Below are 20,434 nucleotides of genomic sequence, written 5' to 3'. Positions count from 1 at the left end.
AGTGCCGGATGGAAGTATCACTTCATTGTTATTGTATCCAACGGGCAGCTCCAATTGTCGTATCGTGATTCGTACTGAGGCTTGCACGATCACGTCGTCCCATGAGCCGTATGCGTCGCTGAACTGGGTGCCGCTGCATTTTCTGTCTGTCTTAACTGATCCTGCGAGTGTCATTGCTCTTAGGTTTGTTGCAGTTGGCTTAATCCCAGTAATGTGCTGGTTAACTCCTAGGGATATGGTCCCTGTTTCGTGCAATTTTCGGCATGTGTCTGCCGATATTTCGTGAATATACTCCTGTCTTCCGTTCTGCACCGCTGCTATATGAGAGTGCATTCCGCAGTAAAATATAGTCCGGTCTATTTCGATTTTGCATTGGTAGGCAGGAGTATGCACGAATTCACTGAGTTGGAGTAGTTGTATATAGACTTCCTCCTTCTTAGGATCGATGCTGTCGGTTTTACACTCTTCGATATCTAAGAGGGAGAGTGTTGTGATGTTCAAGCCCCGTCCTCCGCAGTCGTATCCGATTAGTCCGTTGGATAGTGGGGCCAGGAAGGCCTATGCCCAGGATGATTGCGAGAGTCCTCATCTTAGCGTGGTTGGTTGATTACTGGCCCGTCCTCCGTTGGGGCGTCCGAAATATATTCGTCTTCGGAGTGGGGGTCTTCAAGGGTGGGGGCTTGATGTGATGAGGGCTTTAACTTGTCCATATGTACAGTTTTAGTCTTAGTATTACTTATAGCTCTTTTTTTTTATTTTTTTTTATAGTCAGGAAATTTGCCTAAACCAAACTTCGCCGTCCTGACCCCTGAGGGAGGGCCAGGAGGCTTTGTGGTGGATTCCCGCCCGTAGTATCCCGAGGGACTATCGGACGGGGGACCGACCTAAAACCTGACTGAAGCCCCTGGTCGTATGGGTGTTGTCCACCGCGGAACCGCTAACGCATTACATCACGGTGGACACCCGACCGGCGTTCTTAAGGTAGGACACATCCCCCGGAAGGATACTACAGGTATCCTCCCGGAGAGGACATTCCCTTGCCCCGAAAGGGCATCGGAGGGAGCCGGGCTACTAGCTCCCCCCGGACTTCCCTGGGTCGACGTGCAATAGGATCAGGGCCCCCACCCTTCTCCCTGCCGAACCCGGTAAGTGAGACGGCCGCAGCCGCCCACCCCACATTTAAGACGTCACAGGACGTCACCAACTACGTGGACAGACATATTCACATCCACAAAACAAAAACCAAATAAGGGCCACAGGCCCAGCCCTCGAGGGGGCCAACATCAAAGGCCCAATGGCCGACCACAGGTAAAGGGTGGTGCATGATGTTTGCACCACCTTATGGACGAAAGACGAAAGGACTAGTACACATGGACTTGGCGTGGGTGAAGAGGCCGCGGAGTCACCTTGCGGCAACCTCCCGGCACTCAATCCCATCGCCGCGACCTACTACATGAACTGGGCGGGGCAGAGAGACTACGGAGTCGCCTTTCGGCAACCTCCCCAGAACTTCCCGCACCCACCGCTACACACTACGACAAAAACAAAAACCACACTAAACATTGGGAGCAGAGCTGCAGCCCGGCACAGGGGAGCCACCTCTCCGTGACCTCCCCCGCCCCCGACTGCAGTCCACCTCCAGCCACTCGGGGCTATCGGGAGCCCTCCCGACAGGGGGCCCCGAAGCCTGCACGCGCTCCGCAGCAGGAGCGCCAACTGGGGCAGCCCCGATCTCCAAAGGCCGTCCCCCAACAGGACGACCCGGAGCCTGGCGCCCGCCATCCACCCCGGAAACTGAGGGCCTCAGGCACCCCTGAGCCCCCAAAGAGTGGGCCGCCGACACCCCCCTGTCCGAACAAATCGGACAGCGGGGAGTGGCGCCACAGACCGCCGCGCGATGTCCCGACACGCCGCAACGATAGCAGCGGTCGGAACGATCGACTCCCCCCGAGCATCGATGACGAGTATGCCCCACCTCAAGGCAGCGGAAGCACCGAAGGGGGCGGGCGCCAAGCAGCTCCACCCCCAACATCCCCCAGCCCACCTTGATACTACCCGCGGATACAGCTTTGCGCGCCGTTGCCACCGGGCAACGCACCCACACCGTGCCCCAGGGAGAGTCCCGAGGAGTCCGGATCTCTCCGATCCGAACATCCCCGGACGAGCATCCCCCCAGAGACACCAGGGCGCCGCGGATATCTTCCCGAGAAGCGATTCCCTCCCCCATAGTCCCACGGATCCGAAGATCCATGGTTTTCTGGGGGGGGGGAGATCACCACGTCCTCTCGATCCGCGAAAACACCACGGATGCGACCCGCCAGGAGGTCCGCCTTTTCACCAGTGTTTCCACCAGGGATTTGCAAGAGCAAGCCCCCAGTGGCGGTGAACCTCATGTTCAGCGGAGGAATGCCGAGTTCCTCCAAGCTGATGCACTCCCCGGCCTTCCGCAAAATCTCCGCATATGACCTCTTGTCACCGACAGAGGTCACATGCACCGCCGCTGAGTTGGGCTGCCGAAGCCGTCTCGGGACCCTTCTCTTCCGCATAACCGGCCTTGGACGCGGAACCTCGGCTAGACCCCCCCGGGGCCCAAGGCCCCCAACCCCTCCAGCGACCAAATTAGCCACCGACAGGGACGGAGACCCAACCCCCGAGAAGGAGACCACCCTCCTCGCACCCCGACCCCGTCTCCCACGCACAGGCGTCGAGAGGACGGGGGAAACCTCCTTAACCGGGAGGGCAGCGGCAGAGGACCCTACCTCCTCCCCCCGGGAAACCAAGGAGGACCTGAGGGACTCCATAGCCCGCCTCAGGCCCTCGACCGCCCCGGCAACTCGCTTCTCGATGAGGAGATCCACCCGCGCCAGCAGCTGCTGGTGTGGATCCTCCTCACCAAGATCTATCCCGCACGGAGTGCTCCAAATTTCCGCCGCTGTCCTACCAAGCGAAGGCTGTCCCTCCTCAGAGACAACAGCCCCACCAGGCAGTTCCGACCCATGCGTCATCACCCGTCTGCGGGCAGCCCTATTCCTCTTTTTAAGAGGCGCCTCCTTCTCCCCAGAAGAGGGAGAAAGCGCAGCCACTCTCCTATTCGCCTCTAACAGCTCATGAAGGGACTTATTGTCCCTCTCAAGCTGCTCGACGCGCTCCCGAAGGCGAACAACCTCCTCTCTAAGGAATGCGCATTCCTCAGTCTTTGTAGACTCCAGGGCCTCCTCCTTCTCAATGGGCCCCGGAGAAGAAACCACCATAGAGTCGTCAGACAGGGTGATCGCGCCAAGCGACCCCCCTAGAGGGGGGGAAGCGGCAGCAACCAGCCCTGCCCCTGACATATCTCCACTTACTTGAGGATCATCGCCGCGGATCTCCTCCTTCTCCCGAACAAGAAATTCCGCCGACCACCTATCCTCATCCTGTAGAGTCAATCCGACGGTCCTCAGGCGAGGTAAGACTCTCTCACTCGCCAGATTGACCAGGATGCATTTGTGTGCCGCACACCACCGGGTAGAGTTTGTGGCACAAAATCCTAAGAATAGCCGGCAAAAAGCCAGCATCTTCTCATACGGTTCTCTTCCCCGGAAGAATCGAGCCTCCCTGGACCCAATGAGAGCCGTCATCTCACGCACCAGGTCCCGAGGATCATCACCGATAACACGGGACTCGAACCTGATTTGCATCGCCCTCAGCCGGTCAAAGACTTCAATCGTCGGCACTGTAGTGTGCTTATCCGCGGACCCAGCCGGCAAATCCGCGGACGATCTGTCGCTCGATGACGACGAGGGGGGAGCCAGGCCTACACCCCCCCCACGCCGGTTCCCGGTACCCGAACCCGGGACGTTCTCTTCTTTCTTCGTACTGCTCATAATTTTCTGAAAAAAGAAATTGGTTTTTTCTGTCAGGGGTTTTCCTTCCCCTTAGGAGGTTGCCTTACTTAGCTAACGGGGCCTCCCCCCCCCGGGTGTTATGTCAGTGTTTTCCTTCACCTAGTGCAGTGGACAAGTCCTTAGGGCCTGCACGCCCATCACACCTCGTTCATCCATCACCAGACACTCCAGCTCGGGTACCTCGGGATTGCGACACCCGTACACTACAGGGATGAGTCCGTAGTGCCCCTGAGGGAGTATTACTTATAGCTTTTTTTTTTTTTTTTTTAAGTCAGGAAATTTGCCTAAACCAAACTTTGCGTCCTGACCCTTGAGGGAGGGCCAGGAGGCTTCGTGGCGGATTCCCGTCCGTAGTATCCCGAAGGACTAGCGGACGGGGTACCAGCCTAAAACCTGACTATAGCCCCTGGTCTTTGACGGGTATTGTCCACCGCGGAACCGCTAACGCATAACTTCACGGTGGACACCCATGACCGGATCCTGTTAAGGATGCAACCCCGGGCAACTAAGTTGCCCGTCCAATGCCCTCACCCCGAGAGGGTAAATAGGGGGAGCCGGGCTATCAGCTCACCCCCGGCCATCCCGAGGCCAACGTGCAATGGGATTGGAGCCCCCACTCCTTTCCCTGCCAGCCTGGTTGGCGAGATGACCGCAGTCATCAGCCCCACATGAAATGACGTCACGGGACATCACGAACTCGACGTGTACACTACATGTATACACAACCACAGTAATAACTAGAGACCAAGTAAGGGCCACAGGCCCGACTCCTAGAGAGAGCCTACATTAAAAGGCCGACAAACAGATAAAGGTGGGGAGAGATGTACACCCCACCTATTGACGAAAGACAAAAGGACCAGAACAAACATGAACTTGGCGTAGGTGAAAGGGGGGCCGCGGAGTTACCTCTCGGCAACCTCCCCGGCACCCAAACACCCATCGCCGCTACCTACTAAACAGAGAACGGACTAAGGACAGAGAACGTAACCGGACCAAAAGTCCCCATATTACTGGGGAACAGCATGGCCGCAGTTCTCATAACAACAGTAGACAATCACGAGTCTGACATCAACTCTGTCGGGGCACAGGAGGAAGCCACGGATGCACCTCTCGATACACTCCGCCGCCCCCCCGCAATCCCCGACGGGCCCGCCACTGGACTGAGGGGCTGATTACCAGTCCCCCCATCAGGGCGCCCCGGAGCCTGTCCACGATTAAAAGGGACATTTCCCTTACCTGTAAATGTCCTGCAAGGGGGCACACCTCTCCTGGCACACGCCCCCGAGCCCGCACGGTGGTTTGCCTGCCTCCCACTGATGGAGCAGGGGACACAGTGGGGTTGCGCCTCACAGACGGCCGCCAAGTGCCCCTCAATCCCACACCGGAAACAGCAGCCGCTGCGAACAACCTCAGATCCACACCTGTTAGACAAATGTCCAAAGGCGTGGCATCTGAAACACTGCATGGGGCGACGGGCCAACGGAGTAACCGTCAGCCTCGTCCACCCCATGCGAATACTACCTGAAGCGCCCAATTTGCGCGCAGCACCAGCAGGGCACCGAATCCAGAGAGACCCGATGTTTGATTTGGGAGATACACGTATCTCCCCCGCCTTGAAGTCGGCGACACTGCATCCATCAGCCTCAGCCACCGACACCAGGATGTCTTCCCTCCTCATATAGGCCAGCACGCCACGGACCCGTATCTCCTCCGTACGACAGGGACGGCCAACCCTAACTTTGCCTTCAGGCGAAAACAATCTGCGAAGCTCGCCCGACAGAGCATCCGCCTTGCCAGCCGAGTCCTTCCCCGGAATGGAAACCAAAATGCTCCCCGTCACACCTCGACGGAGACGAGAGTTGGTAATGCCCAGACTGGGCAGATCAATCGCCTTTATGGCCCTGGACAGGACCGCCGCATAAGACTCCTCCCGCCCCTCCCCCTCAATTGTCAGAGAGACCACCGAATTAGAGGGGGGCCTGGCAGGAGGAGAAACCCGTCTCTCCTTCTGGGCAGAAGTGCCCAGAGGAGCAGACACATCCTTCTCAGAGGCACGCCTGGGCCTACGCGCACGACGACGCCTCTTCCTCTTTTTGGAGGGCCCGGGACCAGAGGCATCCGCCGGAACCTCCGCACGAGCGGAAGCAGCGGAGCCCCCAACCACGGGACCAGACCCTGGAGCACCAGCTCCACCACCTGAGCCTACAGGGAGCTCGTCCATGGAAGCCCCTCCGAATGGAGGGGCCCCAGGCCGCCCCGCAAGCAATGGGCCCACCCTGGCCAGAACCGCCGATGTAATATCGACCCTAAGGTCGGCAAACCTCCTATCCAGGATGGCCGAAAGGTCCGCAACCGTGAGAGGGTGCGATCCCGGCAGCACCTCTTCACGCTCCGCCATGTCACCTGTTGACTCTGGAGAAGACTCCACTCGCTGCCTCTTCTTCTTTGGAGCCCTCTTCGAAGCCCCGCCAAAAAAGTGCTTCTCCTCCAGCTCCGGAAGAGCAGCCCGAAAGGCAGCCATTTCTTCGGCCACTCTATCTCGCTCCCGTTCAAGGGCCGAGATCCTGTTCCTGAGCCCCAGATTTTCACTCCGAAGAGCTTCGATCTGGGGATCCGCCTCAAGAACGATACGCCCCTCCATCTCATGGAAGATATTCCCTAGCCTCATCGAAGAAATCCGGAGATCCCTGGCCACGATCGGATCGAGACCAGTAACCTCGGACACCTTCTCCACTTGGGAAGCGGACGTCTCAGCCAGCCTGCGAAGCTCCTGGTTGGTCACATTCTGCAGGCTGGCACGGAAAACCTCATCCGACGGGATATTTTCGACGCCCACTGCGGACAACTCCGGGCCAAGATCCGGGTCCAGGACCCTACGGATGTCCGCCAACTCTAATTCCCGCTCCACCGTTCTGTTGAGACGCTCCTTTGCCTCAGCCAGACCGACGTAGTCCCCGGTCTTCTTGGGGCGACCCCGCTTCTCGGCTTTACGCTTGGACGCACCCGGCCTAGAACTTCTAGGGTACCGCTTGCGGCCAAACAGCAACCTCTTGTCCGAGGGCTGCCATTCCTCGTCCGCCTCAGGAGACCTCGGCGAACTCAACGAGGGGACGGTGACAAAGGAAGCCTCCGGAAGCTCCTCGTCGTCACTCCCTCCACGAACTATTTCTGGGGAACGGAGATGCTGGGAACAGTCACTCTCCGACCCCAACGACGAACACATTTGTTCACCCGACGCGCACGCAACGTCAATCGGGCTCACAACACTAACACACGCGTGAGAACCACAGAAAACCGTCTCACCGCGAGAGCACTCTCGGAAAAACTTCCTAACGTGGTCCGCTAGCCGGCGATATATCCCCAGCGGACGGAACACTTTCACCTCACTATCCTGAAGAACTCGGTGAATGCACCACACGAGCTCTCCAGGATCCACACTAGGGTCTCGATCCTCCCAAAGACCATCTAGGTCACAGAGCTGAGACTCGACCTCAACTATAACCTTTTTCGGCACTGTCGCATATAAGTCCTTGAGCCCAGCCGACAAACTCAAGGACGACCCGTCGCTGGATGACGACGAGGAGAGAGCCAGGCCTACGCCCCCCCCCCGCCGGTTCCTGGTATCCGACTCCAGGAAGTCTTCTCTTTTCTTGGACACCATCTCATGAAACAAGAAAAATTGGTTTTTTCTGTCGGGGGTTTTCCTTCCCCTTAGGAGGTTGCCTTACTCAGCTAACGGGGCCTCCCCCCCGGGTGTTATCTTCGGTGTTTTCCTTCACCTAGTGCAGTGGACAAGTCCTTTTTAGGGCCTGCACGCCCATCACCCCCCATTCATCCTTCACACGCACTCCAGCTCGGGTACCTCGGGATTGCGACACCCGTACACTGCAGGGATGAGTCCGCAGTGCCCCTGAGGGAAGTCCGCAGTGCCCCTGAGGGAATTACTTATAGCTAACTTAACATTATTTTTTCCTTTTTTTTTTTTTTTTTTTTTTTTTTCCGCAGTGGGAATCCTCATGGATACCTCCGGCCTCCGGGAAGAGGCCAGAATGGTTATGTGGGACTTCTTGTTCCCCTTGGCCGATCCACGTGTGGATCGGTCAGGGGGCCCAAGACATACCTCACTAAACCTACTGCGGATACCTTCACGGGCGTTAATGGGGAACGGCCAGGATGCTTTTTTCCATGCCGACTGGCCGCCCCCCCCGCCTAATCCCTCCTTGGGAGAGTGCCGCCTTCAGCGCTGAAGGCGGCACTCTCCCCCCCCGCGGATTGCATCGTGCGGGGGTTCTCGCGGTTGCAACGCAGGGCGGTATCGACCCTACGTCGCGCCCTCCCAAAGAGTTTGGGGGGCGGGGTCACGGCTCGAGTGTCCCGCTCGAGCCGCCACCCCCCGCCTCCGGAGCGGTGCTCCCTCCCCCTCCCAAAGGGAATGGGGATTCGGCATTCGCCCCGGAGGCCCTCTCCAGGGAGTTCCTCTCAGAAGGAGAGAAACCCCCTCCGTGGACGGCGTTGCCCTCCCACCGGTGCCTTGTGGCTCCCGGTGAGAGAGCCCCGCGCGTCACGTCTCCGTCATAGAGGGGGGCCCAGGCGTCCCGAGAGACGCGTGGCCCCCCCTCGGTCCCCCCGATTACGGCTCCTTCCGCTCCCTTGGAAGTCAGGGATTCGGCCGCAATCAGGGGGATTTCCCGTTCGGGGGCGTGGCCGCGCCCACCCCGCCTAGGCGAGGCGGCGCACCCACGGCCCCCGATTCTCGAGAGGTCTTAGGGGGGGAGTCCATGGACTTAATTGTCCCCGACCCCCCCCCGGCAACCTCACCCCGCGTCATACGGCGCGGGTGTCAAGATGGCGGACCCTCCCCGCCCCCCGCCACCACGGGAGAGTGATCTCCCCAATGGCGGGGAAAGAGAGGGCCCACCCCCTCCTCCGCGACTGCCTCTTGCATCGCTGAGGGCGAGCCCCCCCCCGGTTCCCGCCACCACAGACGAGCGAACTCGCCGATGGCGGGAAAAGAGGGGGCCCGTCCCCACTCCTGTCATCTCTACTTCCACCAGGGGCGCGCCCCCCCCCGATTCCCGCCACCACAGACGAGCAAGCTCGCCGATGGCGGGAAAAGAGGGGGCCCGCCCCCTTGCCTATTTCTGTCTCCTCCCCTTCCTCCGAGGACGCGCCCCCCCCCGATTCCCGCCGCCACAAACGAGCGAGCTCGCCGACGGCGGGAAAAGAGAGGACCCGTCCCCTGCGCCCATTTCTGTCTCCCCTCCTGAGGGCGCATCTCCCCCCACCTCCGCCACGGACGGGCGAACCCGCCAACGGCGGGAGAGGGGGGGGCCCGCCCCCATCTCCAGGATTGCTGCCTCCGTCCTCGTCTTCATCCGAGGGCTGAGAGGCATCTCTCCCAGCCCTCTCCCTCTCTCTCTCTGCCTCCTCCTTCTGTAAGAGCACTCTCTCACAGAAGAAGGAGAATGCCTTCCATACTTCTTCTCTCTCCACCATCTGTCTTACCACAGATGGTAGAGAGAGGTCCCCTCCTCCGATACTCGCCTTCAGTTCTTCCCTCTCCTCCGTTTAGGCCACACACTCTTGGAGCGTGTGGCCGGCGGTATCCCTCCTATTGCTGCAATGGTGGCAGCGTGTCGTGCGCTCCTTCTTGATGCGACACAGGTACTCACCGAAGCATCCATGCCCGGTGAGCACCTGCGTCATTTGGTAGGTAACACCCCCCTTGGCCCTGCCCAGCTGTTCCAGGCAGGGCCGGATGGCCCCGACGGTCCACTGCCCCGGCAGCTGCGGGTTTTGCAACATGCCGGACCAGCTTTCTATTAATTGCCGTCGGGTGTGGGTCCTCAATGCACGCCGGACACCAGCTGTGACGGCCGTTCCCTGCCTTTGTAGCCCGCGTGTACGCCTGTATACTTCGGCGTACATGCGGGCTAGTAATTCTATAGGGGGCACTCCTGAGAGTACCCCCCCGGCCGTCCAGCTTACGGTACGGAACCCCCGGCAGATTCGGTTGGCCACCCGCCTTTGCAATTGATGCAGCGCATCTTTTATCCTGCAGGGTGGCCTCCACTTTTTCCGCCCACACGGGGGCCCCGTACATGATCATAGAGTGTATGGTTCCGGCGTACAATCGGCGAACCCCTCCGTCCGGTCTCCCGAGGTTTGGCAGCAGTCGGCATAGCGCCATCGCTGCCTTGTTTACCCTCGGGGTCAATTGGCGGAAGTGCTCGCCGAAGGCCCACTTAACATTATTTTTTCCTAGTATCTTTATTATCCCATAGGGACCTGTATATTGGTCTCCTAATTTCCCTCTGTTAGGTTCTTTAAGTAAGTAAACGCTATCGTTAATCTTAAATTTACGTGTATTGATTTTTTTATCGTAGTATTTCTTACTTCTATTCTTAGCATTATTTAAGTTTTCGCGTGCGGCTGTTTGGGAATCACGCAATTTGTTGAATAGTGTGGTTAAATATTGTGTATAGCTTTCGTTAGTCATGCTTTCGATGTCCGGGTCGCTCGAGGGGACCCGCGCGATTTTCCCGAAAATGAGTTCATACGGAGTGTATTTCGTACCCTCATGTACGCTCGTATTATACGAAAACGATGCTAGTTTTAAAATTTGATCCCATTCACTATTTCTATCAACAAATTGCTTCATATATTCCCAGAGTACCTGGTGTGATCGTTCTACCGATACGTTCGCTTGTGGTCTGTACGCTGTGGTCTTACATTGCTTGATTTTAAATTTTCGGGCTACTGTCCTCATGAGGCTGTTTATAAAGTGTGAGCCCTGGTCGGTGAGGATCGCCTGGTGCGCCGAATGTACAAATGAGGTCGTTAGTAAATGCTTCTGCTACTTGTATCGCTCCTGCTTGTCGGAGTGGGATCGCAAGGGAGTATTTGGTTAGCAGGTCTTGTATAGTTAGGATGTACGTTGTCACGTCCGGCCGTATAAATTTTTTCGTTTAACTAAGGTAGTAGATATTAAACTGACTACACTGGCTGTCTATTCGATTTGTTAAACTATATTTATTGACGTTTCGACCATACGGGTTGTGGTCCTTTTCAAAATTACAATAGAAGCATTCTAGAAATTAATGTACATGCAATCAGAATCAACATTTAAATTAAAAACGTGAAATGTAACAAATGAGACTTACAATGAGTTACTGCATATCGTTATTGACATTTAAAAGTACGCTCCGGTGAGACTTAACTTAAGATCGGATGGTAAATTAACTGCGTTTCACTTGTGTCATCTTGCTACGACTGAGCACACTGTACTAACGAATAAACACGCCGAAAATTATGTCAAAGTTAAAAGTTAACAATATTTACATTCTCGCTAAATTGTGACGTACCATATGGCAAATTACTAAAATAAAATATAAAAAATGAAAAATAAAATATAAAAAGTATAAGATAATAAAAGACAAATAAATAAATAAATAAATATATTCGGTTCGCTTATGTCATCCTGCCTTAACATACCAATAATAAACTACTAATAATAGCTCCCAACAATGTATGTTAAAAATTTTTTACTTCAATTTCTAAACAAACTGTCATATATCGTACTAAAGCTTTCAGTGTCTTTCTGTAAATTGATACTGGAATTCAATTTCTTGATAAAATACATTTCGGCTATTTCTCTTTTTCTTCTATTGTTTTCTATATGCAGAATTAAAGAATTCGACCAATCAAATTCATGTCCTTGATTAATTCTGTGTTCACTAACAACAGAAAAATTGCTCGCTGAATTTTTAATATTACGTCGGTGTTCGTTAATCCTAGTACTGAGATGTCTTTTTGTCTGCCCTACATAATTAGAATCACAATTGTTACAATTAATACAATAGACTACGCCGGTTTGCTTATTAATATCTAAATTATCTTTCCCCGATTTTATTAAACAGTTCAGTTTTTTGGGGATGGTAAAAATTACATTAAGGTTCTTTTTGTTTAGAAATCTATATATGTCATTAGTGAACCGATTACAATATGAAATGACGATGAAATTTTCCCTCGAAACATCCGTCGAATCTACATTTATAATTTTTTTATCCTTATTGTTTATAGGTTGTGACAGCTTGTGGGTTCTATCATTGACATATTTATTAATGAGATTTTCCGGGAAGCAATTATTTTTCAAAATATTCTTTACAATTTTTAAATTAGAGTCATGAAACCGTTTGTTAGATAAATTTATTGCATGGTCAACTAAATTGGTAATAGTGTTAATTTTATATTTCGTCGGATGATTCGAGAAAAAATTGATGTATCTTCCTGAGAATGTTGGTTTTCTGTACCAGTTAGTTATGAGCTTATTATCATCCCTGTGGACAATTGTATTCAAAAAGCTGAGAGAATTATTAGTTTCAATCTCATAAGTAAAAGTTAGTCTTGGGTGATAGCTATTAAATACTTCGCTCACCTCTAACAGTTTATCGTTAGGAAGGATCATGAATATGTCATCTACATATCTATAGAAACAAGATGTTTCGAAACCAAGCAAGGACAAACAATCCGTTTCAAGATCCTCCATTACGATATTTGCGAGTATGGGGGAGAGAGGTGAGCCCATTGGACTCCCATAAATCTGTTCATTAAGCTATCCCATTAAACATGAAACTAGTTGAACACAATATTGCATCAATCGCATGCCTGAACTGTTGAAAACTAAAATTAGTATGTTCCGATATCTCATTCCATCTCTTTTCTATACCTTTTATGACTAGTTCCTTCGGAATATTAGTGTAGAGTGAAGAGACATCCAACGACACCATTATATCGGTTGACTCTATGGTTTTATTATTTATTGATTTGACGAACTCCCAACTATCTTTGACGAACGATCGAGGTTTTTGAATTGAATTTAGTAAGATAGAGTGTAAATAATTTGCCATCATATACGTTGGACTCCCAATAGAAGAGATGATAATTCTTAAGGGGGTTCCCGCTTTGTGGATCTTCGGCAATCCATATGCTCTCGGAGTGTTCCCGTTCGTGCATTTTAAATTATTAAGAGTGCGTTCGTCAATTAAGTTGTTCTTTTGCCAAGATTTTAATAAGTCGTTAATTCTTTGAGATACATTGTTTATCGGGTCTTTTTTCATGATTTTATATGTCGATGTGTCACTCAACAATTCAGTCATCTGACGCACGTATTTGTCCTTGTTCATAATGACAGTGACTTGTCCCTTATCCGCTCGCGTTACAAAAATATCTTTGTTGTCATTTAAAAACTTTTTACACTTTGAGAATTCGATTAGAATATGTCTATTTATAAAATCTTGATGTTTTCTTTTGTTTTTAAGTCTATTCAAAGAATTAGCGATGCAGTTACGCGTATCATTCAGTAGGTTGCCCTTCAGTCGGTGGCTATTTAATTCAAAGTTTTTTATTACGTTAAGAGCAAATAACTCAGAATCTTTTTCACTATTATGATTAAACGGCAATCCGAATTTTTCCCCCAAGCTCAGAAACCTAAGTGTGTTCTCTGGTACTACTTTATCAGAATTATTAATTATCCATTTATTATAATCGAAATTGAAAAACCCACTATATAGCTTATTTTGACGATTGAGAAGCAGATCAAATTTTTTAATTAATTTACCTTTAATTATATTTTTATGTTTTAGAACTTTTAGATTCTGTAATTCTTTAAACTCTTTAAGTAATTTATTCGGTAGCGCAGATTGCAGATTCCTTTCTAATTGTCTGCTTCTTACATTAGAACGATTTAAGAAAAAGTTAATGTCCTTAATTTCTAGGTTCAAAATAGGTTGTTTGCCACGCGATACAAATGTGGAAAACCTTCGAGTAACAAGATTATTCTGAAACCGTACTCTAAAATTCAAATTATGAATATGCGGTGGAAGCACGTCGAACCTTCTACACCGAAGCAAGAAGATGAGTTGTTGTTTAGTTGTAGAAATCTTCAAATTCAATCCCATTTACTGTTTCAAAAGCTGAGTCTGTTGCTTTCCATAATGTAACGTGATCAAATTGAAAAAAACTTCCTTCCCGGTAAGATGCCATCATTAATGTCAAAGGCGTTATAATAACAATAAAATATTAAATTTCGTTCGCCAGGAATGAAATACTAAGGTAGTAGATATTAAACTGACTACACTGGCTGTCTATTCGATTTGTTAAAACTATATTTATTGACGTTTCGACCATACGGTTGTGGTCCTTTTCAAAATTACAATAGAAGCATTCTAGAAATTAATGTACATGCAATCAGAATCAACATTAAATTGAAAAACGTGAAATGTAACAAATGAGACTTACAATTGAGTTACTGCATATCGTTATTGACATTTAAAAGTACGCTCCGGTGATACTTAACTTAAGATCGGATGGTAAAATTAACTGCGTTTCACTTGTGTCATCTTGCTACGACTGAGCACACTGTACTAACGAATAAACACGCCGAAATTATGTCAAAGTTAAAAGTTAACAATATTTACATTCTCGCTAAATTGTGATGTACCATATATAGATTTCTAAACAAAAAGAACCTTAACGTAATTTTTACCATCCCCAAAAACTGAACTGTTTAATAAAATCGGGGAAAGATAATTTAGATATTAATAAGCAAACCGGCGTAGTCTATTGTATTAATTGTAACAATTGTGTATTCTAATTATGTAGGGCAGACAAAAAGACATCTCAGTACTAGGATTACGAACACCGACGTAATATTAAAAATTCAGCGAGCAATTTTTCTGTTGTTAGTGAGCACAGAATTAATCAAGGACATGAATTTGATTGGTCGAATCCTTTAATTCTGCATAAAGAAAACAATAGAGACAAAAGAGAAATAGCCGAAATGTACTTATCAAGAATTGAATTCCAGTATCAATTTACAGAAAGACACTGAAAGCTTTAGTACGATATATGATAGTTTGTTTAGAAATTGAAGTAAAAAATTTTTAACATACATTGTTGGGAGCTATTATTAGTAGTTTATTATTGGTATGTTAAGGCAGGGATGACATAAGCGAACCGAATATATTTATTTATTTATTTATTTGTCTTTTTTATTATCTTATACTTTTTATATTTTATTTTTCATTTTTTATATTTTATTTTAGTAATTTGCCATATGGTACATCACAATTTAGCGAGAATGTAAATATTGTTAACTTTTAACTTTGACATAATTTTCGGCGTGTTTATTCGTTAGTACAGTGTGCTCAGTCGTAGGCAAGATGACACAAGTGAAACGCAGTTAATTTACCATCCGATCTTAAGTTAAGTCTCACCGGAGCGTACTTTTAAATGTCAATAACGATATGCAGTAACTCATTGTAAGTCTCATTTGTTACATTTACGTTTTCAATTTAAATGTTGATTCTGATTGCATGTACATTAATTTCTAGAATGCTTCTATTGTAATTTTGAAAAGGGACCACAACCCGTATGGTCGAAACGTCAATAAATATAGTTGAACAAATCGAATAGACAGCCAGTGTAGTCAGTTTAATATCTACTACCTTAGTATTTCATTCCTGGCGAACGAAATTTAATATTTTATTGTTATTTTTTCGTTTACTCCAAGTTCCTTAAACGCTATTTGAAAAGCGCGCCAAAGCCGGCCATGACGCTTAACTCCGCCTAGAAACTAAGCGTGGCGCTTCGTAGCGCCTAAGGATCTCCCACCACGGTGAGAGCCCCTACTCCGGAGAGTTCCCCCTCTCCAGGCCGCCGCAGGCCCGAGCCGCCGAAACGAAGGACCTCAGAGCAGTCCCGAATTTCACCAGTTCTCTGCGCGACACCGAACAGTACAGTCGCACTTCTAAATTCTAACTCTAAGTCCAAATTCTAAATCTTAACTCTAATTCAAAAATTCTAACTCTAAGTATAATATCCTAACTCTAAATCTAAATTCTAAGTCTAAGTCTAAATTCTAATTCTAAGTTCTAGTTCGAATTCTGTACTACTATACGAATAAACCAGTGTATTCATGTGTGAAAACCAGTGTTCAGTACTCTTCAAAACTTCCACTCCCGTGATAAAACACGATAGCGCTTAAATCTGTCATACGGCGTTTGAATTCAGAACAATTTAAAACTGTGTCTGGAACGGACCACCGCTCATCACAGTTAGAATTAACATTCTCAGCAATTGCCAAAATAAGGAACTGATAGTGAGGTCCGCCGCATATCAACCTTCCTTATTTGAGTAATTCATTCAGAGGATGCATCAAATTCAATATGCCTAAGACGCGACGCGCAGGAAGGAAGAATCAATTACGAAAACTAAATCGACTCTATCGTGAATCAGCGACCGAGGAATATTCTCAATTCCTCGGAGTGGAATATCAGGCCGATCCTGAATACGAGAACATTTTTAACATTAAAAATAATAACAACGACGAACTCTTACCGTGGAGGTGCATACCAATAACTTTCCGACCACGACGCCTGCCGCTGCCCAACATCCCAGTGAACAACTCTCGCCGCACGCACTACCTCCAAGTACGAGCCGACACGATCAAGAAAGTGCTACTAAAGGTAAGTGAAATTCACGTTAACCTAAGGAATCGCGCGTGTTAGCAAATTCAGAAACGCTTCTACCACGTAGAAGAGAACATTCTAGAAAAATCTCCGACGCATTTTTCCTCTTTTTCATCGTCACTGCGGAAGCTATAAAAAAAAAGGGTCGGGCTATAAAACTAGGGTCGACCACCACTCGCGGTTGCAACCCTCGGAATTCTAACACGGAAAACGCAAATAGTTCAAGCTCTTAAAAATCTTTGTGTCTCAAGAAATAACTTCGTAAATCCGTACAACAAGTAGTCATTTAAACAATAATCAATTGAGAACACTCTCGATTTACCAACATTACCAACAATATACGACATACGTTCTTTTTACCGACATTACCGACGATATACCGACATACGTTCTTTTACCGACGTTATCGACAATATACCGACATACCGACATTACCCCGACGGATATCCCGACATACGTTCTTTTACCGACGTTATCGACAATATACCGACATACGTTCTTTTACCGACATTACCGACTATATATCGACATACGTTCTTATACCGACATTACCAACCATATACCGACGTACGTTCTTTTACCAACGGGTTATCGACACCTTTACTGACACCTTACCAGTGTTTTACTGAACAATTACCGACGGTTTTGCCGACGACTACTAACTTCTCGATAACTGCCGGGTTCACCGAAGAATCTACGAGCGAATGACGCATTATCAATTCGATTACGCAACAAGCACAATGTGCCCACTCACCCTTAGAGGCATAACCCCTCCTCCAGAAGTTAATCTCTTTGTACCGTTTGAACCCTTATTCTATTGCCAAGTTGGTGTCGGGTACATCATTTTGAGACTAAGGCAGCCCTCTGCATTTCATGCTACTCCACCTTACCTAGAGTCTCAAAACTACTTTGGACAAGGATTCGGAAGGCATACTTTAATCATAGGCGAAACACCCTATCGGAATAAATTGCGGAGTCTGCACTTCCGACTTACCCTTACGCGAATTGGTGATTGTGCGAGCTTTGCCAGTCTACCGTACAAAGATTACTTACGCAACCCCAACGACGTTTCACATAGAGCAATCGACGAAGCTATCTTTATTACAGTAGAGTCACAGGTAGGTCCCACGCAATAATCCGATCACCTCAGTTCCAGCGCGAATAACCTCAGATCGCGGGTATCCCCGGGGAGAATCGCATAGATTCGCGTACCCGTAATAGCGATCGTGTCTCGTGGAAAAAGCCGAGCTCTGCATTCAAATTTTCGCAGCCGCGACCCCACGAGACGTAACAACGTATTGTTTTGTTTCGTGGTTGGGAGGGGACCCATTATATCCATGGAGACCTTTCGAAGGCGAATCGGGGGGTGTCGGTTAGGATCATTGGTTGCTTAGTTTTTACGCAAACCAATTTCTTTAATTGACACGCGCGGCAGTTTTTTGACGAAATTTTGGACATCAGTTTTTATACCGCTCCAAGTGTAGCGTTTTTTAATCTTATTGTAAGTTTTGGTGATGCCCTTGTGTCCTGCTACCGCGGAACAATGATTTCGGCGAGAATTTGTTCTCTTTGGTCCTTCTCGGGAATCGTTATGTCGTTTCGTACAAATAAATATTCTTATGTCGATTTCGTCTAGTATTTTAATTAAGAGGTTATATATCGTATTCCCAATGTACATTGTCAACGTTTGCCTTTACTGATCGAGATCGAAGCCCAATTTCGGATAACGTCTAGTAGCGAGTGTATTGCTTCTTTTATATTTCTTTTTCGGTAAACGCCGGAGATTCTTTCCTTTACCGCGAGTGAATTACGCGTTGGGTGCCTCGCGACTTATCCTTGCCCTGCCCAAAGCTGCATCTCTGGTCATCGGCAGGAGTTCGCTACTTGCAATATTTGGGCTCCCCTTGTCGAATCGGTGTTCCTGTTGCGTTATGAAAATGACAGGTTATCCTTCCGTGTTCGCGAAATTGTCCGGGATATTTATCACGCGGGCCTCACGGCGGCCCGTGGAATGAAACGGACTGTGTTACGTTTTTGAATAACTCCTCATACTGGAACTGGAGTTGCTATCGGTTTTCGTTTTCCGAGTCGCTGTCCTCGCTGGAACTAGGGGGCGAGTTTGTTTCCTCTGATTTCGAATTATCGGGGTCGGTTGGAGGGACGCTGTTCGCCGCAATCCAGCTTGTTTGTGATTCGTGGAGTTTTTGCGCCTCGCTTCTTCTTGGCGGTGAATAGGGATTCATTGGAGTCGGACAATCTTTGTATTTGTGAGAGAGGGAGGACTCGTTCGATTTCGGGCATAGGATCTGGGGTAGGATTTCGCGAGAGGGCGTCTGCATTGGCGTTTATTTTTCCTGCTTTGTATAATACCTCATACTCGTATTCTAATAGTTTTAGACGCCATCGGACAAGACGGGAAGATGGGTCTCTTTTACTGAATGTAGCCACACCAAAGGTTTGTGATCCGTGACCAATTTGAACTTCTTACCGTATATGTAAGGCCTAAAGAAATTTACGCTGTAAACTATTGCTAATAGTTCCTTTTCTATAGTCGAATAGTTCGCTCGGCCTTATTTAGTAACCTGGAGGTGTACGCTATAGGGAGGTCTTTTCCAATCGGCCCGTTGGCTCAGGACACCGCCTATTGCGTATCCGGATGCGTCGGTAGTTATAACGAAAAGGTTCGTAAAATCCGGATAATGTAGTATCGGTTCTTTGCACCATGCATCGCGGAAGTGCGTAAAGGCTGTACTCCTGTTCCTTATGCCAAACAAAGGTCTCATCCTTTTCAGCAGATCGGTAAGCGGGCGCGCTATCTTCGAGAAATTAGGTATGAACCTCCGGTAGTATCCCCGCTAGCCCGAGAAATTGTTTGGATATTTCTTCTGGGTCCTTAGGGCGGGGAAAACTCTGACCGCGGTTATCTTTTTAGGATCGGGTTTCACTCCACTTCGCTTATGACATGTCCCAGGTACGTGACTTCTTAAGGAGGAACTCGCACTTGTCGGGCTGGAGTCGCAGTCCTGTCTTCCTAAGTCGTTCCGCCAATTTGTGGAACTTTATTTCGTGCTCTCGCAGTGAGCTGGAATATAATACGATATCATCAAGGTACACAATAGTTTCGGCGCCTCCGGTGAGTACCTGGTCCATGAGTCTTTGGAATGTCGCGGGGGCGTTTTGAGCCCAAACGGCCATTCTCTTAAATTCATAGTGCCCGTACGGTGTGTGGAAAACGCCGTTTTATGGGCGTGTGTTTTATCCATTTTGATTTTGATGGAAACCCGATGCTAAATCGAATACGCTAAAGTACTTCGCGCTTCCTAGTTGATCGAGGATTTCACTATGTTCGGTAGAGGGTACGCGTCCCCGATCGTTTTTTCATTCAGCGCCCGATAATCTATTACCATGCGCCAGCGTTTGTTACCTTTCGAGTCCGGTTTCTTTGGCACGATCCACAAGGGGGAGTTGTACGGTGAAGTGGATGGTTGAATGACATCGTTTCTCGATGAGTTCTTGTACTTGTTTATTAATTTCCTCCTTGTGCATCGGCGGAAATCGGTATTGTTTCGTGTGGACCGCTAATTCGTCGGTTGTCGGAATTGGTGTGTGTAGTGACGTTGTGGAATGTTAATTTATCGGTGGGGAGAGGAACCAATCGTTGTAGACGTTTATGAGGTATGTACGTGTTTAGTCTCCTCCGCATTTAAGTGTTCAAGCCGCAGCAGTGTTTTTATTTCTTCGGGACGAGATTGTGTGTTTTGTCGGGTCAACGCTGCGACGTGTTGAGGTTTTATGTTGTTATGTTTTATGAGATTGGTCCCCAGATGCCCTAGGGTTAAGGGACCGTCCTCAGTGTTTATGTGACCCGTGCGTTGGAATTTTAGGTTAAGGAGGGTGCTTTTACGACCCTTGAGATAGGATGAAGGATCTCGAGGTTCTGTGGACAAGATTGGGAAATTTTCTTCGATCTCTTGTAATTTTACTCTAGGTAAGTACAATTCGTGGTCCTTGTCGCTTATG

General features: G+C 49.0%; 1 long non-coding RNA gene across 1 annotated transcript; it reads right to left on the bottom strand.

The window, feature by feature from the left end:
* Window positions 1-10,896: 10,896 nt before the first annotated feature.
* Window positions 10,897-11,236, bottom strand: LOC146722365 (uncharacterized). The gene is made up of 2 exons (XR_014925198.1): window positions 11,048-11,236; window positions 10,897-10,974 (listed from the first exon to the last, which is right to left on the bottom strand). It is a non-coding gene; the product is annotated as an uncharacterized LOC146722365 (long non-coding RNA).
* Window positions 11,237-20,434: the final 9,198 nt, after the last annotated feature.

Source organism: Nylanderia fulva, unplaced genomic scaffold (assembly GCF_048542155.1).
Source record: "Nylanderia fulva isolate GAGA-0341 unplaced genomic scaffold, ASM4854215v1 Scaffold324, whole genome shotgun sequence".
In the NCBI taxonomy this organism is placed as follows: domain Eukaryota; kingdom Metazoa; phylum Arthropoda; class Insecta; order Hymenoptera; family Formicidae; genus Nylanderia; species Nylanderia fulva.
This window is presented reverse-complemented; position numbering and strand designations above follow the sequence as displayed.